Source organism: Tupaia chinensis, unplaced genomic scaffold, assembly GCF_000334495.1.
Source record: "Tupaia chinensis unplaced genomic scaffold, TupChi_1.0 Scaffold144702_1, whole genome shotgun sequence".
Lineage (NCBI taxonomy): Eukaryota > Metazoa > Chordata > Mammalia > Scandentia > Tupaiidae > Tupaia > Tupaia belangeri.
The window spans coordinates 444,440-467,162 of NW_006204563.1; the positions used below are offsets into that span (position 1 = coordinate 444,440).

Here is a 22,723-nt window from a genome sequence, read left to right on the forward strand (position 1 = left end):
GAAAAAAATCAGCAAAATATTTTGCAGAGATTTAAATCTCAATTGTAAAACATTCTTTCCTCTGTACATTTATAAGTTGGGATTTCTGTCACTCTTTTTGCTTTGACAGGATACAATATACAAAACAATAGTGAATCAATTCAACTGAAATTTTAAAAATTATATTCTCAATTTAGGATTCTTTATATATACATCTAAATACAATAAGATATACATATATATGTGTGTGTGTGTGTGTGTATATATATATATATATATATATATAGTAGATAACGCCATTATATATATATATATATATGTAGTAGATGAAGCCATATATTTTTAGTAAGCTGACATTTTTAGAATATTAGATCATTCCTTTATTTTTAAAGCTTATTTATTAATTTCTTCCTTCAGAAGGGAGAAAGAGAGAAAGAGACAGGCCCTTCCCACAGGAGTCTTCATGCCATAATCCACCCCAGTCTTAGCCAGCCCAGAACATTGATACATGCAGGCCCAACGTGCTCTCAGAGGTTCTGGTACACAAACCCAGGACCTTTCCCATGTGGAACCAGTTGTGTTACCACTGCACCACCACTTGGCCTCTGAAACCATTATTTAAAAGGATTTTTATTTATAAAGCATAGTGTATTTTTATTGTAAAGTACCATCAAGAGGTTGTTCTCTTTTTTAACTGTTTAGAATTAGAGTAAACCACAAAAAGTTGTATAAATAGTCAATATTTCACAGAAATCTTACCCAAGGTCACTTAGACTAATCTAACAGTTTTACCTGACCCAGGAACTAAATTCTTTCATATTTTACTTGGAGAGCATGAATAGTTCTTGGGCCATATTTAATGTTATTCCCAAGGCTCAATATCATTCTATGAAACTAAGGTAACATTTCAGCACTATCTACTCTAAGGTAATGCAGTTAATGGAAAAAAAGACTGGGCTCAGGAGAGTCTCATCTTCACCCTTCATTAATAACCATGTGATTTTGAGTAAATTAACATTTCTAAAACTCAAATTCACTATTAATAAATAGAGCAATACTAATAACTACATTTCATGAGAGTTAGTAAGTACTGTATAATTATAACTTGCCAATGTCTAACAAAGTGTAGACACTCATCATTTAATAATTGCCATTTGATTGTATCCTCTAATACATAATTTTTAAATCTATTTTGCTTTTTTATTTGAGTCTATGAATTTTTAACTAGATATAAAAGGATGTGTATATGAGTACTTCCAAAAGGCCATAGAAAAATGAACTAAAGTATGAGTTTACTTTAGTGCAAACAAAATTTGAAATTCATTTATAGCTTTTAAAATACATATATACAATATCCATTTTCCATAAACTTTTCAAAGGCCCCTCATATTGTCATTCTGATTTCCATCTCGATTAAACTTTGTTTTAAAATACTAAAAAAGATTGCCCTTCAGACCAGCAGATGGCATAATGGTTACATCACTGAATTCCCATATGGCTGACAGCAGTTCAAGTCTTGGACCTGGAGTCTTGAAATTCACGCTGGGCATATGTGCATGCATGCACAAAATTCTGAGAGGAGAATGGAGGAGAAGGGATTGCAGTGTGGCCATCTTCCCGGGGAGGTGATTTCTCACTTTCTTTTTCTCTGTCTCTTTCTGTCTCTCTGGTGAGTGCCATTATTGTGAATATTTGCAATCAAGTAAGTACCAGAAATGAATTATTCAACAATTATTTGGAAAGTCTAATAGAATCCAAAACCAAAGTAGTAAATAGTTGTATCACATAAATGAAATCTCAGTCATGGTGGTGGCTTCTGAGATGGTGGTTTGAGAACTGTGTGGCTGAGCAAAACTTAGGGGACATGATGCCATTACTCTGTGTTTCATAAATGAGTTTATTTCCTTAATCTTAGAATAATAATAATCATCAAGGTTTTCAAGATCAATCCAGTTGACTTTTTTAAAAGTTTGCCCCTGGTCAGTAATATGTAACTCAAAAAATTAACCAAATAATTAAAAAATAATGAACAAAATCAATTCATTGTGTATATTACCAGGCACAGTCGGACAGCCATTGGGTTGACCAGATTTCTCCATAGCTAAGTCAAAACAGATCAAGCAGAAATGGAAGAAAAAAAACACATGGCTGTTTCTTTGACTGGCACTTGCTTTATCTGAAGGAGAATAAATCTGCCACCCTGAAACAAGGTAACAGATGACTCATGTTCCTGCTACTGCCTGATTGGGAGATCTAGGGTCTAATCTATTTCCCTTACCACCCTGGAAAGGATGCCTGCTCCTCTGCTGCACTGCAGCACCTTTCAGTAGCAGGCAGGGCCACTAAATCACCCCCTTTTCTACATACTTTCTAAGAACAAAATGTGCATTAATTCAAAATGTCCAGTTTACAGTAGCCATGCATTTTGCTTCCATGTGGGAATGAGAGATAAGTGTTTGGATTGTGAGAAAAAGTGTCATGAGGAAGTATAAAATCAGACTGCTTCTGATAAAAAAGAAAATATGCACATTAGCAAGGATTACCTAAAATATGTTTCTCTTCTCAAAGTGGAAACCTAGACAACAAAGGTAATATTGATGCCATCCAGAACTGCAAGAAATTAAATGACTGCTAGTGACCAGAAATTAGATGATGTCTGTTCACCTTCACTGTCCCTCCAGCAGAAAATGTGACAAATGTGTCTTAACAGCAACACATTAAACAATGAGATGAACCAGGATAAGCCGACGGTATTATTTATAAGTAATGAATGCAGAAAACTTTCACTCACAACAGACATGTAATTGGGGAACAAATATCAAAATAGATGTGAAACTATTCTGCAAAAAATAAAGAGTGTTTGATTATGAGGACACGGAAAAAGACATTACTTCTGAATAATATATACTGTCTAGACCTAAGTAAATGTTATAAAACCTTAACTATAAGTTATAAAATTAAGAGATCTAGTAAATAAGATATAAATAAAATAATATATACTAATAAAATGAAAAAAACAAAGATACAGAGGAACTAGATGAGGGGAGATGCCAATAAAAATGCAGCTTAAAGAGATTGAGATGTGAAGAAACAGAAAATATCGTTGCACATGTATAATAGTCATTAGAAGCAAAATTGACACACCAGGAAACTAAATTTGGGGGGAAAAATTGGGAAACATTCTGTGATGACAGAGGGACAGGAGCAATTGCAGAAATGAAAAAGTAATATGATTCTTAATAGAGAAAGATCCATCACCATATTATTTCAGTCCTAAAAATAAATCAGACAAAACAGAAAGAGATAACTTTGAAGATGGCAAAAAAGGAATCCAGTTTTGACATTTACACTGTAATTAGCAGAAACAGGAAAAAAAGTTGGCACTGATCTCAATCAGCTGAAAAGAAAGCCTTGCCTTGTCTTCTGCAGACTGAAGTATAAATAGGAACCTTCTCAAAGATGAAAAAAATAAAAAGTTCATATCAGAAACACATAAATATAGTCTGGGTGTATCATACAAAATCTATAGGTTATTATATTGCATTAGAAAAAAGATAACAGGTTCCTTACAGACATCACAAACAAAAGAATAAAGACTGCTTAAAGCGGAAAGGACAGAAAAAGATACTACAAGTAATTAGTTACAATAGCAACAACAATAAGAAGCTGGTGTACTTATGCTACAGACAGACAAGATAGGCCTACAGGCAAAACAAACAAAAAGTACAGGTTGAAAGAAACACTTCATAGAGGTCTTCAATTCAATTCACCAGGTGAATGTTTCAGGTAAGTACTTAAACATAATTCCTTCAAAATTTAAACAGCAACACTTTCCAAGGAGAAACTGATAAATCCCCCTTCAGAATCAGGTGATTTAATAGGAATCTCACATCATTTATCGATTGATTCAGACAAAAATATCATTATCCATATGGAAGCTTTGAAAAATATAATGAACAGTCTTGATGTAATGAACATACATAGAATACAGCATGCAGTGACTGAAAATAACATTTTTTTGCAAGGACAATTATTACTTATAAAAACTGAAGACAGTTTTGGCTACTCTTATTATAGTTCAAAGTCACAGTCATAGTCGACTGCAGAATAAAAGTCAGAATAAAAAAGATAATTTACAGAACTCATTTTTTAAACTGCCAAAACATTTCTAAATGACTCCCAAAGTAAAAGGTCACAATAAAATTGGGAAAATTTTAGAAATACAAAATAAAGTTGCTAAGAAAAGTATAGTTTGGTGTAAATTCAAATATTAAACATCATCCTGATTTTGTACCTGAAAATAATTCTTGAAAACATTCCAGCCAACAGAAAAAAAATAACAAAATGGATAAATTATATCATAAAAATACTATTGCTTAAGAGCTAAAATATACAGTGAAAGTATATTTATGCCTAAATAATTATAATGATTCACTTTTTGCAATGATTATCTGTGTGCCATTTCATTAGATCATAAAGTTGGAAAAAAAGTAGTAATAATTTCATTTCAAATATGGTGCAATATTTTTCTAGCTAGGAAATGACTATTTGATTGTCTTTTTTTTTTTTTTCCTAAACTCCAAGAGAATTATACTATTTGTTGCTTACCTAAAGAGGGCTTCCTCACATGGAAGAAAACAATCCCAAACAATCCCAGCTCTGACAGAAAAAAAACTGTGAAATTGTGGCTGGGGGGCTCACAGTGGCAAAATAAACTTGTTTATTCAATTACTTATCTACTTAATGTGGCCCTTTTCTATAGGAGCCAGATGACGTCGTCTCGTTTTCTCCTTGGCTCAATCATAGTACCATTATCTTTTGCTCAGTTCATAAACTTGCTCTTTACTGGCCCGAAAAGCAGATAGACTGGCGTGGAGAATGGGTAACAGGTTATGGAAAGAGCCCTTGAGTTGGAATAAGAAATTTTGATTCAAGTCAGAGCGCTTAATGACTTTCTCTATGACGTGGGTGGCATGCATTCTTTTACCTCTGAGTCTGTTAACCCAATACACAATATTACATTGAATAAGGCATTTAAAAATGATTAATGCCCGCTGCAAGTTACATACTATGTTTAGTTTCAAAGGGTGACATGTATCTTGTTTCAATCTCCAACCCTAAGCATCAGAAATACAATTGTTCGCCAGGTAAGAAAGTAAGGGGACAATTGGGACACACTCTAGGTGCCCATTGGTTTTTGGTGAGCTGGCAACACAGGGGCAGGCAGACAGGACAGAGCTGGAGCCCAGCACAGAGCCATGAAACATAAACGTTAATAGAAAAGCCACTGCTCTCTAACACAAGTTGTTACCAGTTTGAAGATCCTATGTTAGGAATATGCATCTCCCGTTTAACAAGGATTTCCTCTTGGAAACATGATGGGGATGAAAGTCTATGGACTAGAGGTACCAGCTTCAAGACACAACAAGATAATACACAAAGAAAAATCTACCAGCAGTCATGAGAGTAGCTCAAGACTGACCCGTGTGAAAGTGCATAGTTAGGAGATGATATAAACATAACAATGCGATATATGGGATCAGCCAGATTGAGAGAAAAAGAAAGGACATATGAGGGGAGAGGGAAGAGAGAATCACCAGTTCTTTAGGAAAGATGGATCTTCAGGTTGTAAACGCTAGAGAATATTTATGAGCCAGATACCTCTATTTGAAAATATGGCACACACTTACTCAGATTTTAAATTCATTTACCATTTACCCTTCTATGTATTTAGTTAAGTACAGAAAGTTTATTTGCTTTAATCTCTTACCTGAAGCATACATCTTCCTGAGATGAAACATGATTTCATTTCTTTTCGAGTCAAATATGCTCACACAAGCTAAAACACTTTCATTTCAAGGGAACATGATGTTTCTACTGGAAGCTTTTATTCCTGTTTGGCAGGTTTGGCATGTTTAGGAATCTATTTTTCATCAAACCCTGGAGGGTTATATGGAAAAAAAGGCTTACACTGACATCATGAATACAGGATTTAAGCCAAAAAACTAACAATGAATTCACTTCACTGTGCAAAAGATATTGAACAGCAATATGCACACAAAAATCTATTTTTGAAAAATGAGAAAGGTGAGCATATTTCTCCTCAACTTATGGTTTCTCATGTTATCATGCATTTGAATGTGAAGTGGCTGGAAGACAAAACCAGTGGTCTCAATTTGCAAAAATAGAGATGAGCTCCTTTAACCGTTCTGTTAGTTTGAGCTGTTAATGTAGTTTCTTTTTAAAATTGTAACTTAGTAAGATTTTTTTCTTGCTTAGGAAATGTTGAATTATTTTGCTCAACCTTATAAGCCATAGGAAATGTCACTAAAAAACTTTGAAAAGAAGTAGCAGAAACAAAAGAAAGATTATATGCAAGGGTAGAAAGAAAGTAGATGTAGGTAGTTTGTTGCTGTGGTATACCGCTGTTGAAATTGAGGACTGTGTAGAGACTTTGAGGCAACACAAGTAATTATAGATTGCTCAAGCAAAGGCGGTTCAATCAGAAGAATGCTTATTTAATGGGAGAAAGTTGGAAGAACCAAAAATAAATTTGGGCCCTGACCCAGTGTGCTACACCAGAGTGCTGGAATCCATGTGGTTCACCCCAGGTTTGGGTCCTGAGTTGACATGGAACACTCTAGGCTTGTGTGTGTCCAAGATCTTGAACTTGAGGCCTAGGGGAAGGAGATTTCAGTGTGATGAGACTCAGTCAATGGTGTCTTTTTTTCTCTCTCAATAAATAAATAAATTTTGGGACCAGCAGTTGGTGTGATGGCTATGTCGCTGGACTCCCATCTAGTTGACCACAGTTTGAGTCGGTGGCTTAAACTGGACCCGGTGGCTTAAACTCATGCTGGGCACGTGTGTGCATGTGCAAGATCTGGAGAGGAGAATGGAGGAGAAGGAGTTGTGGTGTAGCCATCCCCCCGGGGGGTTATTTCTCACTTTCTGTCTCTGTCTTTCTGGCAAGCACAGGTGCCCTATAGCAAAAACTTCTCAAAAAAAGAAAAAGATAAAGAAAAGAAAAGAAAGAAACTTTAAATAAATAAATAAATAGGGTCACTTTTCATTACCAAAATATGTAAGAAAAAAATTATGAACATTCTCTTTGTTTCTTTTTAAAAATTTAATATTAGTTTTTTCCAACACTAAGTTCCTGGTAGAAAAGACTAGAACAATTGAAAATTATATTCGTTTTCAGTGCTGCTGATGAAAGCATATTAAATAATGCTGGAGGACTGAAATTATACATTTCCCTTTGCACCCTTCTCTTACGAAGTTACAAAGGTACAAGAGGTTACTGCAGAGAGGAGGCTTAACCTAGAAATGGAGGGTGACACCACACAAGAAGCTGATTGAACTTATATATTTAAAAAATAACCCGGATTGCAATTCTTAACTTCGGAACTCTGGCAAGGTAGAGGGCTTTTCAAATAATATCACATATACTGATTTATTCTCTTAATACATTCATGATAAATATTAAAACCTCTCTCATCTTTCTTTCTTTTTTTTAAGATAGGGAGCTCACTAAGTCACAATCCTCCTGCCTTAGCCTCTCAGCTAGGGCTAGGGCTAGGTTAGACCAGGAACCTGACATGGGTCTCTCACATGGCCCAGCCTGCAGGAGCACAGCGTAGTAGCAACACATACCCCTGTAGCTAAGATGAATCTCTAAATAATTCCTGAAAGAATCCACTATTTTAAGATACTAATCCATTGAAAATCTGTATATATATTTATAATATATATGTATACATATACATATATATATATATATTTTGTGTGTGTGTATATATATAGGGTAAATTAATGTAAATTTTGGAGGAGGACCTAAGAGAGTTGGACTAGGTTGAAGGTTGAAAAGGAACAATCTAATCTTGGTAAACTGAAAGATTAGGATTAGAACAGTTTGATAGCCATTATTCATTAACAAGAAAGAGTACCAAGATGTATCTAGTACTTTACTTTCTTTGAGAATATGTCCTACAATTTCATCTATTTTCTTCCTTAAAATGTATCCTTACCTTTTTTAATAAAAAATTTTAAAGTTTTTATTTATTTTTCTGTGAGTGTGTCACAGAGAGACAGGGAGAGAATTCCCAGCAAGATCTTGACACTACAATCCAGCCCCAGGTTCAGCCTGCTCCAGATCAGGGGCAAGCACATGTCTGGTGCACCAGGGACGTCTCTGGATGCAAATCCTGAACATTCCCATGTGAATCAGCCTTGCTTAGCATTGTGCTTTACTGCCATGCCACCATCCAACCCCCTTTAGTAGAACTTTTAATGCAAAATAAAATATTTTACACCCATTATGGAAAATTATTTTATTTCTGTGATTTACTTTTTCACAGCCTTGTCCTATGCCTGAGAATTAAATAAGTAAAGCCTTCTTTCTTATCTGGTAGTTTCGCTTCACTTTTTAGGCAAATCACTTAATACAAAATAATCATGTGTACTTATTTATTTTAGTAGATCTTCTTCCCTCTTCTTCTTTGTTTTTTGTTTTTGTTTTTGTTTTTGTTTTTGTTTTTTTTGAGAGGCTTTTGCTATAGAGTGCATATGCTCACTAGAAAGACAGAGAGATACAAAGCGAGAAATCACCCCCCGGGGGGGATGGCCACGCCACAATCCCTTCTCCTCCATTCTCCTCTCGGGATCTTGGGCACACATGTACACATGCCTGGAGTGAGTTTAAGCCACCGAGTCTGGGACATGAACTGTGGTTGACTACATGGGAGTTGGCGACATAGCCATTACGCTAACTGCTGGTCCCTAGTAGACCTTTTTTGCTGGGAACCAGCAGTTAGCGTAATGGCTATGTCGCCGGACTCCCACGTAGTCGACTGCGGTTCGCGTCTCGGACCCGGTGGCTTAAATCTCACGCCGGGCGCGTGTGCGTGCGTGCCCAAGATCCCGAGAGGAGAATGGAGGAGAAGGGATTGCGGTGTGACCATCCCCCCTGGGGGGTGATTTCTTGCTTTCTATCTCTATGTCTCTCTCTGTCTGTCTGGCGAACACACGCGCCCTATAGCAAAAACCTCTCCAAAAAAAAAAAAATGTTTTTGCTTATTTATTTTTTCCATGAGCACGAAAGAGAAAAAAGAGATAATATGCCCAGCAGGGTACTCCAACCTTCAACATTAAAAATGCAATTTTAAAAAAGCAGACAATTTTTACAGTGCCAGTTTATTCAATTTCCTATGTGTTATCTTAATATTACTTGAGATCATTTTATATTCATGTTTATTATAATAGACTAAGTTTAAAAAGTTAGAAACAAGAATTCAAAGTGTCTTAGTGGATAGCCTCCCAAAACTTTGCTCCTTGTTACATTAAGAAATCAACGCCCAAGTGCTTATACCTTCTCATTTCTTCCAAATATAATTGTTTTCCTACTATATAGTGAATACAATTTCTTTGTCCAACATGCCTTAAGTCTTTAAAACATTTATTGCAGAATAAGTTCTAGATGAGTCCTTGCAAATCAGTTTGCAGTCAGGAAAGTTTCTTCGACGCTGGCCTTGCTATTAGGATAGAAGTCAACAGCCACCTTTAAAATGTAGTATAAAAGGTTATGATCTAGGGAACGAGCAGTTAGCGTAATGGCTATGTCACTGGACTCCCACGTAGTTGTCCGTGGTTCACATCCCGGACCCGGTGGCTTAGAACTCACGCCGGGCGCGTGTGCGTGCGTGCCCAAGATCCCGAGAGGAGAATGGAGGAGAAGGGATTGCGGCGTGACCATCCCCCCTGGGGGGTGATTTCTCGCTTTCTGTCTCTATGTCTCTCTCTGTCTGTCTGGCGAGCGCACGCGTCCTATAGCGAAAATCTCTCCAAAAAAAAAAAAAAAAAGGTTATGATCTAGATGTTGAGTATGGTTACATGCATGTTCCATATATGTTCAGCATTTCTCCTCTTAGTCTCTTCTTAATGTTATTTATAGATATCCTAGATATCCTTTTTTGGCAGGACATCATTTATTCTTTTTTTTTTTTTTTAAGAGAGATTTTTGCTATCAGGCAGGTGCACTTGCCAGAAAGTCAGAGAGAGCCAAAGAGACAAAAAGTGAGAAATCATCTCCTGAGGGTCGGGGTGGCCACTCTACAATCCCTTCTCCTCCATTTTCCTCTTGTGATTTTGGGCATGTACGCACATGCACCTGGCGTGAGTTTTAAGCTGTTTGGTCAAGGATTCGAACTGCAGTTGACTATATGGGAGTCCAATGACATAACCAGGGCCCACTTAATTAAATAAAATATTCTGATAAAATACCTACCGTGCGCTTACTATTTCCTTGGTGCTGAATATAGTGTAGTGAATAAGATTAACAAGATACCTGCTACCATGGTATTTACAAGTACAACTTCCCACCCTAATCTCATTGCTTAATAGAGTATAAACCTAGTTAGTTGTTCAAAAGCAAATGAATGCACTTGTGCATATAATACAGCTCTGTCTTTCTATCTATTTTTTAATTGTCAAGGGTTGTGCTCACCAGAGAGAGATAAAGAAACAGAAAGAAAGAAAGAGGGAAGAAGCACCCTCTTTATCTCTTGTTCATTCTCTTGAAATCTTTGAACATGCTTGCACGTGTGCCAAGAGGGCTTTTCAAATCTCCTTGGCCAAGGCTGGAATTGTGGTCGCCATGTGGGTTCTGGCTCCTTTAACCACTAGACTTTGGGGTCAGCCCACTACATGTATATGACTAATCAAGTATAGGAAACTTATAAGAAGGGAATATTTTGATCAAGTTATTTGGAGATTAAGTGCTAGCTGCACTGTTGCTACACTAAAAGTAAATTGTCTTTTTTAAATTTTTTTTAATTCACTTAAGCTTTAGAGGAGAGAGAAAAGGAACTGATGTGCTATGAGGTGTTTCTAAAAATAGAACTTTTAGGCCTCCAGAAATGTTATTTGTTTAAAGTTTAGTCTAAAGTACTAAGAGATTGATATTGATATTTCTGAACTTTATAGGTCACAATTTTTTGTGTGTGAAGTTAATCCAATCTTTTTTGGGGGGTAGAAGGGTATTCAATGGCTAAAAAGTTGACACAGATGAAAGGTTCATTAAGAAAAAGATTAAGTATTATATACACACACAATCAAATATTATGCAGCCTTTAAAAAGAAGGAAATTCTGCCATTTGCAATAACATGGATGATCCTAGGAGCTATTAGGTTAAGTGAAATAAGCCTTCCACAGAAAGAAGAATATCATATGATCTCTCTTATAGGTAGAGTCTAAAAATGTGAAATTCCTAGCAGCAGAGAGTGAAATAGTGGTTACCATAGGCTGGAGGTTGTCAGATTAGGGAGATGCTGGTTAAAGAATACAGAATTTCAATTTGGCAAAAGGAATAAGTTCAAAAGATCCAGTCTACAATACGGTGACTACATTTAATTACAACACATTTTACACTTGAAAGTTACAAAGAGAGTAGATTTTAAGTGCTCTCGCCACAAGAAAATAAGTACGTGAGGTAATAAACATATTAATTAGCTTGATTTAACCATTCTGCAATGTATGTATCAAAATATTATGTACATCATAAACATATACAATAAAAAGGAGTAGAAAGTCATTCACTGTTTTATTATTTTTTTGGAGATGTTTTTGCATAGGGCGCATATGCTCGCCAGAAAGAGAGAGAGAGAGAGACAGAGAGACAGAAAGCAAGAAATCACCCCCCAGGGGGGATGGCCACGCCGCAATCCCTTCTCTTCCATTCTCCTCTCAGGATCGTGGGCATGCACGCACACGTGCCTGGCCTGAGTTTAAGCCACCCGGTCCGGGACTTGAACTGTGGTCGACTACGTGGGAATCCAGCAATATAGCCATTACAGTAACTGCTGGTCCTTCACTGCTTTTCATTATTTATTTGGAATAAAATAATGCTTCAGTAATGTGTGCTCTGCTGAGATGGCCATTGGCCATCAGGAGCAGTGGCCTATGCTGTGCATTGGTCCACTCTTACAACCCTCTATCTAGTGGACATGCCTGACTATAGGTTCCAAAAAGCTCAAAATAGACATTTCCTGTACGTCTTTGCAACCAAGAGTCAGGATGAGAATTAGGTCTAACCAATAATGATTTGCATAAATGTCCAAAAGTAGAAGCAGGGTGTGTGTTGCTTTTTATTTCCCCCTACAGGTAAGATGAGATCTTTGTTTCTAAAGCACTACTTCAGTGTCTATTCACTTCATGGTGTTGAGAGGAAGCTGCGGCCAAAGCAGAGGTGACAGCTAATTCCCAGCTTTCCAGTTTAGGGATTGCTTTTAAAGTGGAATGTTTGTCTTCAATGTCCTCTCAGGCCCTGGGCGTGTCAGTTCTCTTGGCCTCTGTTCCAGCCTAGAGTGCACAACAGTGGCTCTTCCTTTCGTTATTGTTGAAAGTACTTTATTCTCTGTATCAAATCCACCTCTCCTGAATTAAATATTTACATGTGCTTCTGAATAATACAAAAGCGTGTCAGCCAATATCTGTTCTTAACCTCTTGCCATAATAGAATTTCAACTGGTCACATGTCCATCCAATTAAAGACTTCCTTTCATGACCTCCCTCCTGAGAAATTTGACCATGTGTTTAAGTTCTAGACAATGAAATTAAACAAAAATTATATTTAGTATATCTGTCCTTAAAAGGAGAGAATATGAGATGTTCTGACACCTTTTTCCCTTTCCAATCATTATATGATGGCAAAAGTTGAGTGGCTTTCCCAAATTCAGAGACAGAAGCCCAATGTTGAGAGTGGTATAGCTGCCCGCCCTGCCAAAACTGAACTGCCTCATCTAGAAGACATAAAATTCCATCAAATTTCTATCTGGTTGAAAATTGGACTTTATTCTCCTCTCTTATTATTTATTTTTTCTTTTTTTGGAGAGGTTTTTGCTATAGGGCACATGCACTCGCCAGACAGACAGAGAGAGACAGAGAGACAGAACGCGAGAAATCACCCCCCAGGGGGAATGGCCACACTGCAATCCCTTCTCCTCCATTCTCCTCTTGGGATCTTGGGCACACATGCACAGGCACCTGGCATGAGTTTAAGCCACCAGGTCCAGGACTCGAACCGTGGTCGACTACGTGGGTGTACAGCAATTATGCTAATTGCTGGTCCCTCTTATTTTTTTCAAAAGAGGATCTTAATCTTAAATAAAATGTAAATTCATTACTGGTAGTAGGCTTGGTCATGATTTTAAAAAGGAACAAAAAGCAAGGAGGCATTGGCTTAGCTGTGGAAATGAGTGACAAGAAGATATTTCAGACTAGAGAAGTAATGATCTTTATTAAGCTATGACAAAATGATTGGTAAAACTGTCATGAGTCATTCTTAAAAAGGCAGACAACTTGCCAAAAGAACACATAACCTCTAGGAACTGTTTGGGATCATTAAGAACATTGAAAAATCCAGGATGGTCATACATGTTGGCTGTTTCTTAGACAAAGGTCTGTGACGAGATGTGACCAGGTGGGTGATAAGGGATAATTTTAAAGCAGCAGCCTTAGCAGTAAGTAGGCCTTTAACTTTTTCGAGTTCCCACATTAAATCTTTTCAGTTAATGAAGGTCTATTCTAGTTTGAAAGGTCAGGTTAAGGCTGATGCTTTCCTACCTAAACTAATATTTCCAGATAGCTTCAAAGTAGACTCTTTTAAATGGAAAGAGAGCAAAACATGCTGAGCAAAGAAACCAGTAAGTAAAAGAAGATTGTCTGCAAGCATAGCAGTGTGGTCTAGACTAGATCTTTGGTTATGGTTATTTGCCCATGGATCTGACTGTAAGCAACTAGACCCAAAGCATACTGAGTTTTTGAGGGAATTGGATTGATCTGCAAAAGTCAATGTGTGTTTGACCTTTAAAGCAACTTTCAGAGCCTCCCAACTGGCTTTGCAGAATATAGACTACAAAATATGTGCAGCTACTAGGAAGGACTATTTTTCAATTTTCTCTTTAAAAAAGATAATTAGAGTACTCAAACATTTCTGGTAGTGAAATGGATACACATTAGAATAAAGAACACAGTCCTCAAATATTAATATTATGCCAAGATGATGAGTATAAATTAGGATGGTCACAAGAAAACCAGCTTTTATGGTCACTGTGGAAGCTATGGACAAAGAATCTCCCAAGGAAAAGAATATGGGAACTGTAAATGATAAGGGATGAGAGAATTCCTCCTAGGTAACATAAGCAGTGTAATGAAAGAAGTTATTATACCGCTGGGGCATATAATGTTTGAAATTTCTATCCAGTAGAAGTTGATTATGGCCCTAACAAATGAGAGCTGTACTTTTCCTATTATTTTATTTCTGAATAAGACTTCATAATAAAGAGTGCATGTTCGTATAGGGGAAGCAGGTAAGTGGGATGATGTGTACACTTGGGTGTATGGGTGGTAGACTACATGCTGTTGCTCAGTATCCTTTACTCATTCTTTCTATAAAAATGGCCAGTCAGTCAGAGACCATACTTCCCAGACTCCTTTTCAGCTAGATGTGGGAAAATCACTAGTTCTAGGCAATGAAATATGCAAAGACCTGGTGTGTTATTTTTCCAATCATGCCCTTTAAAAAGTGCATGTGTACCTTCCTGTCTGCTCTCTTGGTCCCAACATACACAACTGGGAAATGGGAAATCTATGCTGAGGATGCCATTGCTTTGCTGCTAGTTCTTATCATCATTACCATTATCATTATTATCTTAGGCACAAAAGGTCTTCAAAAAGTTCACGGAGGGACCATCAGTTGGTGTAATGGCTATGTCGCTGGCTGTGTGGCATGGGCATTACCCGCAGGGGGGTGATTTCTCATTTTCTGTCTCTCTGTCTCTCTTTGTCTTTCTGGTGAGCACACATGCCCTATAGCAAAAACCTCTCCAAAAAAAAAGTTCATGGAAAAAGCATACCCAAATAAACTCATACTAACTTGCTCTATCATGTCTAGACATGATGTACATTGAGGTACTAGAAGAATAAGACATCAGTTTGAATTCCGTTAGAAGTGGAGCAAAAACAAACATCAAATTTACGGTGAAGCTTGGCTGGAAGAATGGTAAAATAATGATGATTTATGAAAAGTTAACAGGAACAATGTCCCCAAATCAGCATTTACAGATAGTTAACTCATTTTAAAACGGGATAAGATGATGTTAAAGATGACACCTGCAGTGGCAACTGTTTAAAACAATTTGCCAGGAGAAAATTAATCTTCTTTACGTCCTAATTGAAGAGGACTGATGATTCACAACAGAAATGATGGCCAATGTCATAGACATTGGTTCAGCTTACACAATTCTGATGGAAATTTAAAATTGACCGAATCTTCTGCTTGATGGGCACCAAAACTGTTGTGCTCAGACCAGCTGCACAGAAGAGCAGAGCTCTCAGTAGAAATTTTAGACAAGTGGGATAAAGATCCTAAGGTATTTCTTTGCAGGAGATGACACGTGGATTTACCAACATAACCCCGAAGATGAGGCATAATGAAAACAATGGCTACCAAGAGGTAGAAATGGTCCAGTCAAACTGAAGCAGATTGGTCAAGAGCAAAGGTCATGACGACAGTTTTCTGAGATGCTCAAGGCATTTTTCCTGTTGACTTTCTGGAAGGCTAAAAATTAATATGATCCACTTATTATAAGAATGTTTTGAGAAAGTTAACCAAAGCTCTAGCAGAAAGCTTCATCAGAAAATCTTTCTCCACCACAAAAATGCTGTTTGCTCTTCTTATTAAACAAGGGCGATTTTGCAAGAGTTTTGATGGTACATCGTTAGGCATCACTTGGTTTCCTAATCTTAAAAAAAAATCGTTAAAAGCACCCATGCTTTCTCAGTTAATATTGTAAGAGACTGCGTTAACATGGTGAAATCCTCAGGACTCTCAATTCTTTAGGGATGGACTGAATGGCTGGTATCTTAACTGATGAAGCTGATGTTGAGAAATAAAGTTATATATATATATATATATCAGTTTAATTATTAAAGTTCCTTTGTATATGAGAGACACAGAGAGAGAACATAAGTGAGAGAATTCTGTCTCATTTACATTGCTGTATTTTTGGTATCTTTGTTACAGTGCTTAGATCAAAATTGTATTAACTACCACAGTAAGCATAGATTCAAATAATTATTTTTCTTAGCATTTTATCTGTATCACTTATAAAAAATAGAATCAGAATATACTTAAACTGTCTCCTTTTTTTTTTTTCAAGAGAGATTTTTGCTATAGGGTAGGTGTACTCTCCAGAGAGACAGACAAAAAACAAAATATCACTCCCTGGGGGCATGGCCACATCGCAGCCCCGTCTCCTCCATTCTCCTCTCAGGATTTTGGGCACGTACGCACAAGCATCCAGCATGAGTTTAAGCTATTGGATGTGGGATTTGAACTGCAATCGACTCTGTGGGTTTTCAGTGACGTAACCATTATGCTGTCTGCTGGTCCCCAAACTGTCTCTTTCTAAGAGCAGTTTCAAGGTAAGAATATTATAAAATACGAATGCTCTAAACTTTATGATAAAAATTGTTCACAAATAATTATTTCTAGAAAATTTTAAAATAAAAATTTATCTGCAATATATATATATTGCAGATAAGTGTATATATGTGTATATATATATATATATATCAGACAGAGACAGAATGTAATAAATCACCTCCCGGGGGATAGCCACGTTGCAATCCTGCTCCTCCATTCTCCTCTCAGGATTTTAGGCATGTACGCACACATGCCCCACATGTGTTTCAAACTGCCAGGTCCAGAATTCAAACCATAGTCTACTACATGGGAGTTCAGCAACATAACCATTACGCCATTTGCTGGTCCCTCCACTAAATATTGATGCTACTAATTATTACATTAATTTTGATAAACATTCTATCACAGGTTTACACTTTAGACTACTGTAACTTTCCACATGGTTTGTTATAATACTGAGAAACAATAGTCATACATGAACTACTTGAAATGTGACTTCATGAAGTCTAGGTTTCTGTTCTGAAAAGCAAAACAATAAAAACTGAAAAAAATATCTTAGATCAGTATGTGTATGTAAAATGAATGGTCAACAATGAATACAAAATGCAAAACATAAATAGAAAATTGATTTTAAAAGGCATTCATGTTTTTTTCCTATGTGACAAGATATAGTGAGAAAATTTATCTAATTCTTTAAAAATAAAACAAAAATCTCCTCTATCCTTAACTCTGTTGAATGAAGTAAACTATTCATGTTTCTGAGATATAAGTTCTGAGCATCTACTATGCCTTTTTCCCCTTTTATTCAGGTTTGTCTTTTTGGAGCAGTTCCAGAAAGTTCTCATTGCTTTATGGCTCACAGAATTGCTGGAATGAAAGCAAAAGTGAAATATAAAGTCTGAGAAGTAATGAACAGAAGGTAAAATTTGGCTATTTCCTTGAAAAGGAAAGAAAATTAGTCAAAGCTATCAGATTGAGTATTGGCTATTGTTTTCTTTCTTTCTTTCTTTTTCTTTTTAATGATTGTCTGTGACCACAATGGCTAGATAATTAGAAAATGATACACAAGGGAAGCGGTGGTCAAACTGGAATTGCAGTGTGGACATTGGGAAGGAAATGGATATTTCCAGTCTTTGAGGAGGTCGTGTGCTGCAAGCACCAAGCACAGTGTCCACAGATCACAGACTAGCTAGTCTCCTTTCCTTTCTACATCTATATTCAACTTTCAAGGCTTAAGCTAGGTATTGGGCTGTTGGGAAAGTCATGACATGTATTTCTGTACATTTATATGCAGAAATGTGTCATGACTTTACCGCTGACCCAACAGATAGTACTCTCTTAAAATCTTTTCTTCTGAAATTGCACTGTCCTCGATCCATATCGAGGCATATGTAACATTCTGACTTCTAGCATGTGGGAATATGTATATAAAATATTTTTCTCTCCTACCATGATATATGCTAGAATCTATGCTTTACTTACATCTTGCTCTTGAATATAATAAGCACCGGCAAATATTTTTTCCAATTATCGCAGAAAAACTTTCCTAATATATTTTCCAAAACAAGCTCATCCCATGGGCAACCACTGTCTAAATTTCTATGACGAGGTTCAGGACATGCTACCTAAATTATGGCATCGTGGCATTTGAGGAAACAGCAGAAGCAAGAAAGTCGTTCTCTGACTTTCTCCAGCCCTTCTCCCCTGAAGCAGGTCATAAAAAAGTTCTCTGCTCTTCCTCTAAAGGAGGTCAAAAGAATTTGTTGGAATTCTTCATTCTTTCCATACTCAGAGGAAAGAAATGTTGTCGTCTCTGAAAACACAGGAACGCATAATAGAATCTAAACAAACAGGCCCTGCTAAGTTCTCCCCAGTTTATTACCACCACAGCATACATTCCCTTTTGTCCTCTAATCATATTTCTGCATGACTGTCCATTTCATCAAACTCAGAATAGAAATAGTGTCCCTAGTGTTTCTTTGAGTCTTAATTTCTGAAAGTCCTATGCCACATGAAACTTTCATTAAATACATTTGTATGCTTTTCTTTCATTAATCTTTAATATAAGTGCCTCAGCTATGAACCGTGGGATGGATGAAGAAAAGATATTACTTCTTCTCCTCTATACACTATCATCATTATATTATTTCCACCTTTATAGAGCTTCTGGATTATGCTGTCTTGTATGAAGAGTCTTTGCTCTGCTCTGGCAGCCAGTGAACATCCTGGCATCTCAATTTGATCATTTCGGGGTTGACTGCAGTGGGGGTAGACAGGCTTACTCTGCAAGCAAAACTGAGTTCAGGAGTTCGTACTAGGTTTGTTCTTTGGCTTTAGTTATGTTAAAAGAAAAATAATCCAGCCAATTTAATAGAGTAGGGTTTTAATAAAGCAAATTCTAACACGATTTAAATCAGGTAGTTGTCCCCAAACTTCTGGACAGCTCCAGCCAGCCTGTGATCAACTTAGTCTTTTAAGTTGGCAGAATAGGAAAGTGACGTGTGCAGTAAAAGGAAAGTGTCTACACAAAACATAACAGAGGGAGTGAAGTAGAGAAATCATTGGCTACATTCTGAAATTTGTCTGTACTAACACATCTGTGTGGGAGTCCAGTGCTTTAACCACCATGCCAGCTAGCCCCAATATTTATCTTTTTAAATGAACTCTTGCCTTCTAAATATAAGAGTTTTCATTTGACTGATGAATAAATTCTTGTTGCTGATATGAAAAAAGAAGTGTTGTAATATGTATAATCTCATGCAACATCACAAATATTCTTGATTTGTCTTTGCATGGAAAATCAATCAATTCTTCACATTCAAATTTTTTTTTTTCTTGAGAGATTTTTGCTATAGGGCGTGTGCGCTCGCCAGACAGACAGAGAGAGACAGAGAGACAGAAAGCGAGAAATCACCCCCCGGGGGGGGATGGTCAAACCTCAATCCCTTCTCCTCCATTCTCCTCTCAGGATCTTGGGCACGCACGCACACGCGCCAGGCATGAGTTCTAAGTAACCGGGTCTGGGACGCAAACCATGGTCGAATCCGTGGGTGTCCAGTGACATAGCCATTACACTAACTGCTGATTCCCTTCACATTCAAATTTAAATACCTCCACAATGTCACATCTCACTTGGAAAAGCTTTCTAAGAATTCTAAACAGAAAATTACAGAATTACTAGAATTTTTTTCTTCACTGAAGAAATGCTTTTATTTTTCTGCATTTTTTTAGCCTCTTTTTATACTTACTAAAATCTAAAGTTTCATAAAAGATTTACTTTTAATATCACTGGAAGAGTATACATGTCCATAATTAAGTTTCTGGTTTTTATATATTAATTATCTGATTTTACATATAGTTTGCATATAATACCATTGTATAGCATCACATATTACTCAAATACATTTATAAATTGACTTTATTAGAAATCAAAACAAGTTGGTATATTCTTATGTAAAATTGGCCTACTTTTCTAACATATCACTTTTTAATTTTGTCCGTTTTGTTTTAATGCAGGTTGTTGTGCTGCTAGATTTCCCAGACAATAAGTTAGGCATGGATATAGGAAAATATTTAGTTTTCAATGCTAGCAAAGAAAGGGCAGCAGCTCATTTATTTGATTTGAATATCCACTCTCCAGAATTTAAGTTAACTTGAATGTTAATGAATGCACATCTGCTCGGTTTCAGATGCAAAAGAAAATCCTAGCTTTTTAACTATTCTAGAGCGCCACCTTCTGGAAATAAAATGCTCCTCTAAAAGTCAAAAAGCAATTCAGTGTGATTATGAAATTCAACTTAGTTATGTAATAAGGAAGAAAATCATGCCCTATAAGAACTGTATATTTCTTTCAATCAAATGATTTTTCCCTTAAAAGATTAGAGTTTAAAAGGATACTGAAAAATAGATAAAATTCAGAATAAAAAAATATTTTCAATCACTCACTAGGAATAACACTTTATGAACTCCACTTTTTGTTCTGTTAGACCTATATAACAGAATTGTTCTGCTTTCATAATATGTGGTGGTTATATCTTCTAACAGTACATAGACATGTATAGCACTACTGTTACCATCAGTCGGAACGAGCTAAACTAGCAATTTCACTTAATATGCTTTAAACTAATGAATAAACGTTTTGTTTGCCCAAGACAGGAAACATTCATCCTTTTTCTTACTTAATTTATTTTATTTTGTAATGGTTTTTGTCTTAAGGTATGTGTGAGTTTTCGTTTTGTTTTGTTTTGTTTTTGAGAGATTTTCGCTATAGGGCGCGTGCGCTCGCCAGACAGACAGAGACATAGAGACAGAAAGCGAGAAATCACCCCCTAGGGGGGATGGCCACACCACAATCCCTTCTCCTCTTGGGATCTTGGGCACGCACGCACACGCACCCGGCGTGAGTTTTAAGCCACCGGGTCCGGGACGCGAACCGCGGTCGACTACGTGGGAGTCCAGCAACATAGCCATTACGCTAACTGCTGGTTCCCAATGTGTGTTTGCCAGAGAGAGAGAGAGACAAGACTGGGAGTGAGAACTTGAGAAATCACTCCTTCTAGGGGAAAGGCCATGCTGCAATCGCTTTTCCTCCATTCTCCTTCTAGGATCTTGGGCACATACACACATATGCCCAGCATGAGTTTCAAGTCCCTAATCCTTGACTGGAACTGTGGTTGACCATGTGAGAGTTCAGCAACATAACTGCTACACCATCCGCTGGCCCCCTGACTTTTAATGATAATGAATCATTTAAACTTGTGATTAGAGTTCAAATTTGAGTCCAGGGCACCCCCCCAAATTTATCATCTTCAAGAAAATATTTTTTTTCACTATGATATTATTAAAAAAAATTAAAGGAATCATTGATAGCTTTCTGTTGAAAACTTACTGTGGTTAAGATAAAAATGTAAAGAAAATTTCAAAAATGATCATTCTATTTCTGATATTTTACTTATTTGGGATGAGAAGTGTTAGTATAAATTTTAATTATTATTTTTTTTTAGATTTTTTTTCCCCTATAGGGTGTATGTGCTTGCCTGAGGAAGACAGAGAGAGAAGTAAAGTGAGACATTACCCCTCGCCCGCCAGAGGGGATGGCCATGCCCCAATCTCTTCTCCAGTTTCCTATTTGGGACATGCAAGCACACATGCCTGGTGTGTTTTTCAAGCCACTGGATCCAAGTCTCAAACTGTGAAGGTGATCATGTGAGATCCAGCCGCCTTAACCACAACACAACCAGCTGGCCCCAAAGTTTCACTTTTTAATGAAAAAATGTTAGCAGAGGGTATTTAAATGTCAAATTCTCATTTAATTTCTCATTCCGGTTGCTCGAAAACTACATAGAAATATTCTTGTCAAATCTTTTTTTTTCGAGAGATTTTTTTCTAGAGAGTATATGTGCTTGCCAGAAGCAGAGAGGGAAAATGTAAAAAATCACCTTCCAAGGTGGATGGCCACACCACAATGTCTTCTCTTTCATTCTTCTCTCAGGATTTTGGGCACACAGGCACAAACACCCATCATGAGTTTTAGGCTGTCAGGTCTGGGACTTGAACCATGGTTGACCATGTGGGAGTCCAGTGACTTAACCACTACACCACCTGCTGTTCCTAACTTGTCAAATAATTTTAATAGTATACAAACTTTTTGGTTACATGTGGAAGAGCAAATTTACTAGACATGAAAATTCACTTCTGTCCATGGCAGGCATCACTGACTGATCTTGACTCTCTCTCGTAAGCCAGGAGGCAATTTATACAATATATTTCTTCTAACAGGTACTCACAATAGAATAGAGATAAAACTTACTAATTATCCAAGGAGCATGAGAAGGATTAAAAGGAAAATACTTGTCATGGAAGTGAGGGGGAAAGAAGAACAAGATATTAATGTTGAAGGAAAAGTGGAAAACTGGTCGCTGTATTGAGTAATTCGAGTTGGCAAAGGAGAGCTTATTTTCAATTAAATTCTACCATTGGATAGTTACTCTTCTTCAGCAGTAAATACCCTTGAAAGATCAAAAACAATACTACTCCAGTCATTAGCAATTTCATCATCTTTATTTGTAAAAAACATCAGATATTTTAGGAACTTTTTTTTCCCTCTGGATTAGAGTGGGTGGCAGTGATGGTGATGTAATAAAGTAAACCGAATTTCTGAGCACTGTGAGAGCAATCCAAAGAAAACAATTATCACAGGTAAAGAAAAACTAAATTGATGACATTGTCAGAGAAGAAATCCCCAAACCTTCAAGTTCAGC

General features: G+C 36.8%; 1 protein-coding gene across 4 annotated transcripts in view; it reads right to left on the reverse strand.

Moving 5' to 3' along the window:
- The window catches only part of PIK3C2G (phosphatidylinositol-4-phosphate 3-kinase catalytic subunit type 2 gamma), a 469,433-nt gene that overhangs the window by 442,113 nt on the left and 4,597 nt on the right, over positions 1-22,723 (reverse strand). Inside the window, exon 2 of one of the 4 annotated variants that reach the window (XM_027767814.1) lies at positions 5,750-5,919. The exons of the other annotated variants lie outside the window; for them this stretch is intronic. The gene's annotated coding sequence lies outside the window, so the exon portion shown is untranslated. The remainder of the gene's footprint in view (positions 1-5,749; positions 5,920-22,723) is intronic. 4 annotated transcript variants of the gene reach the window in all.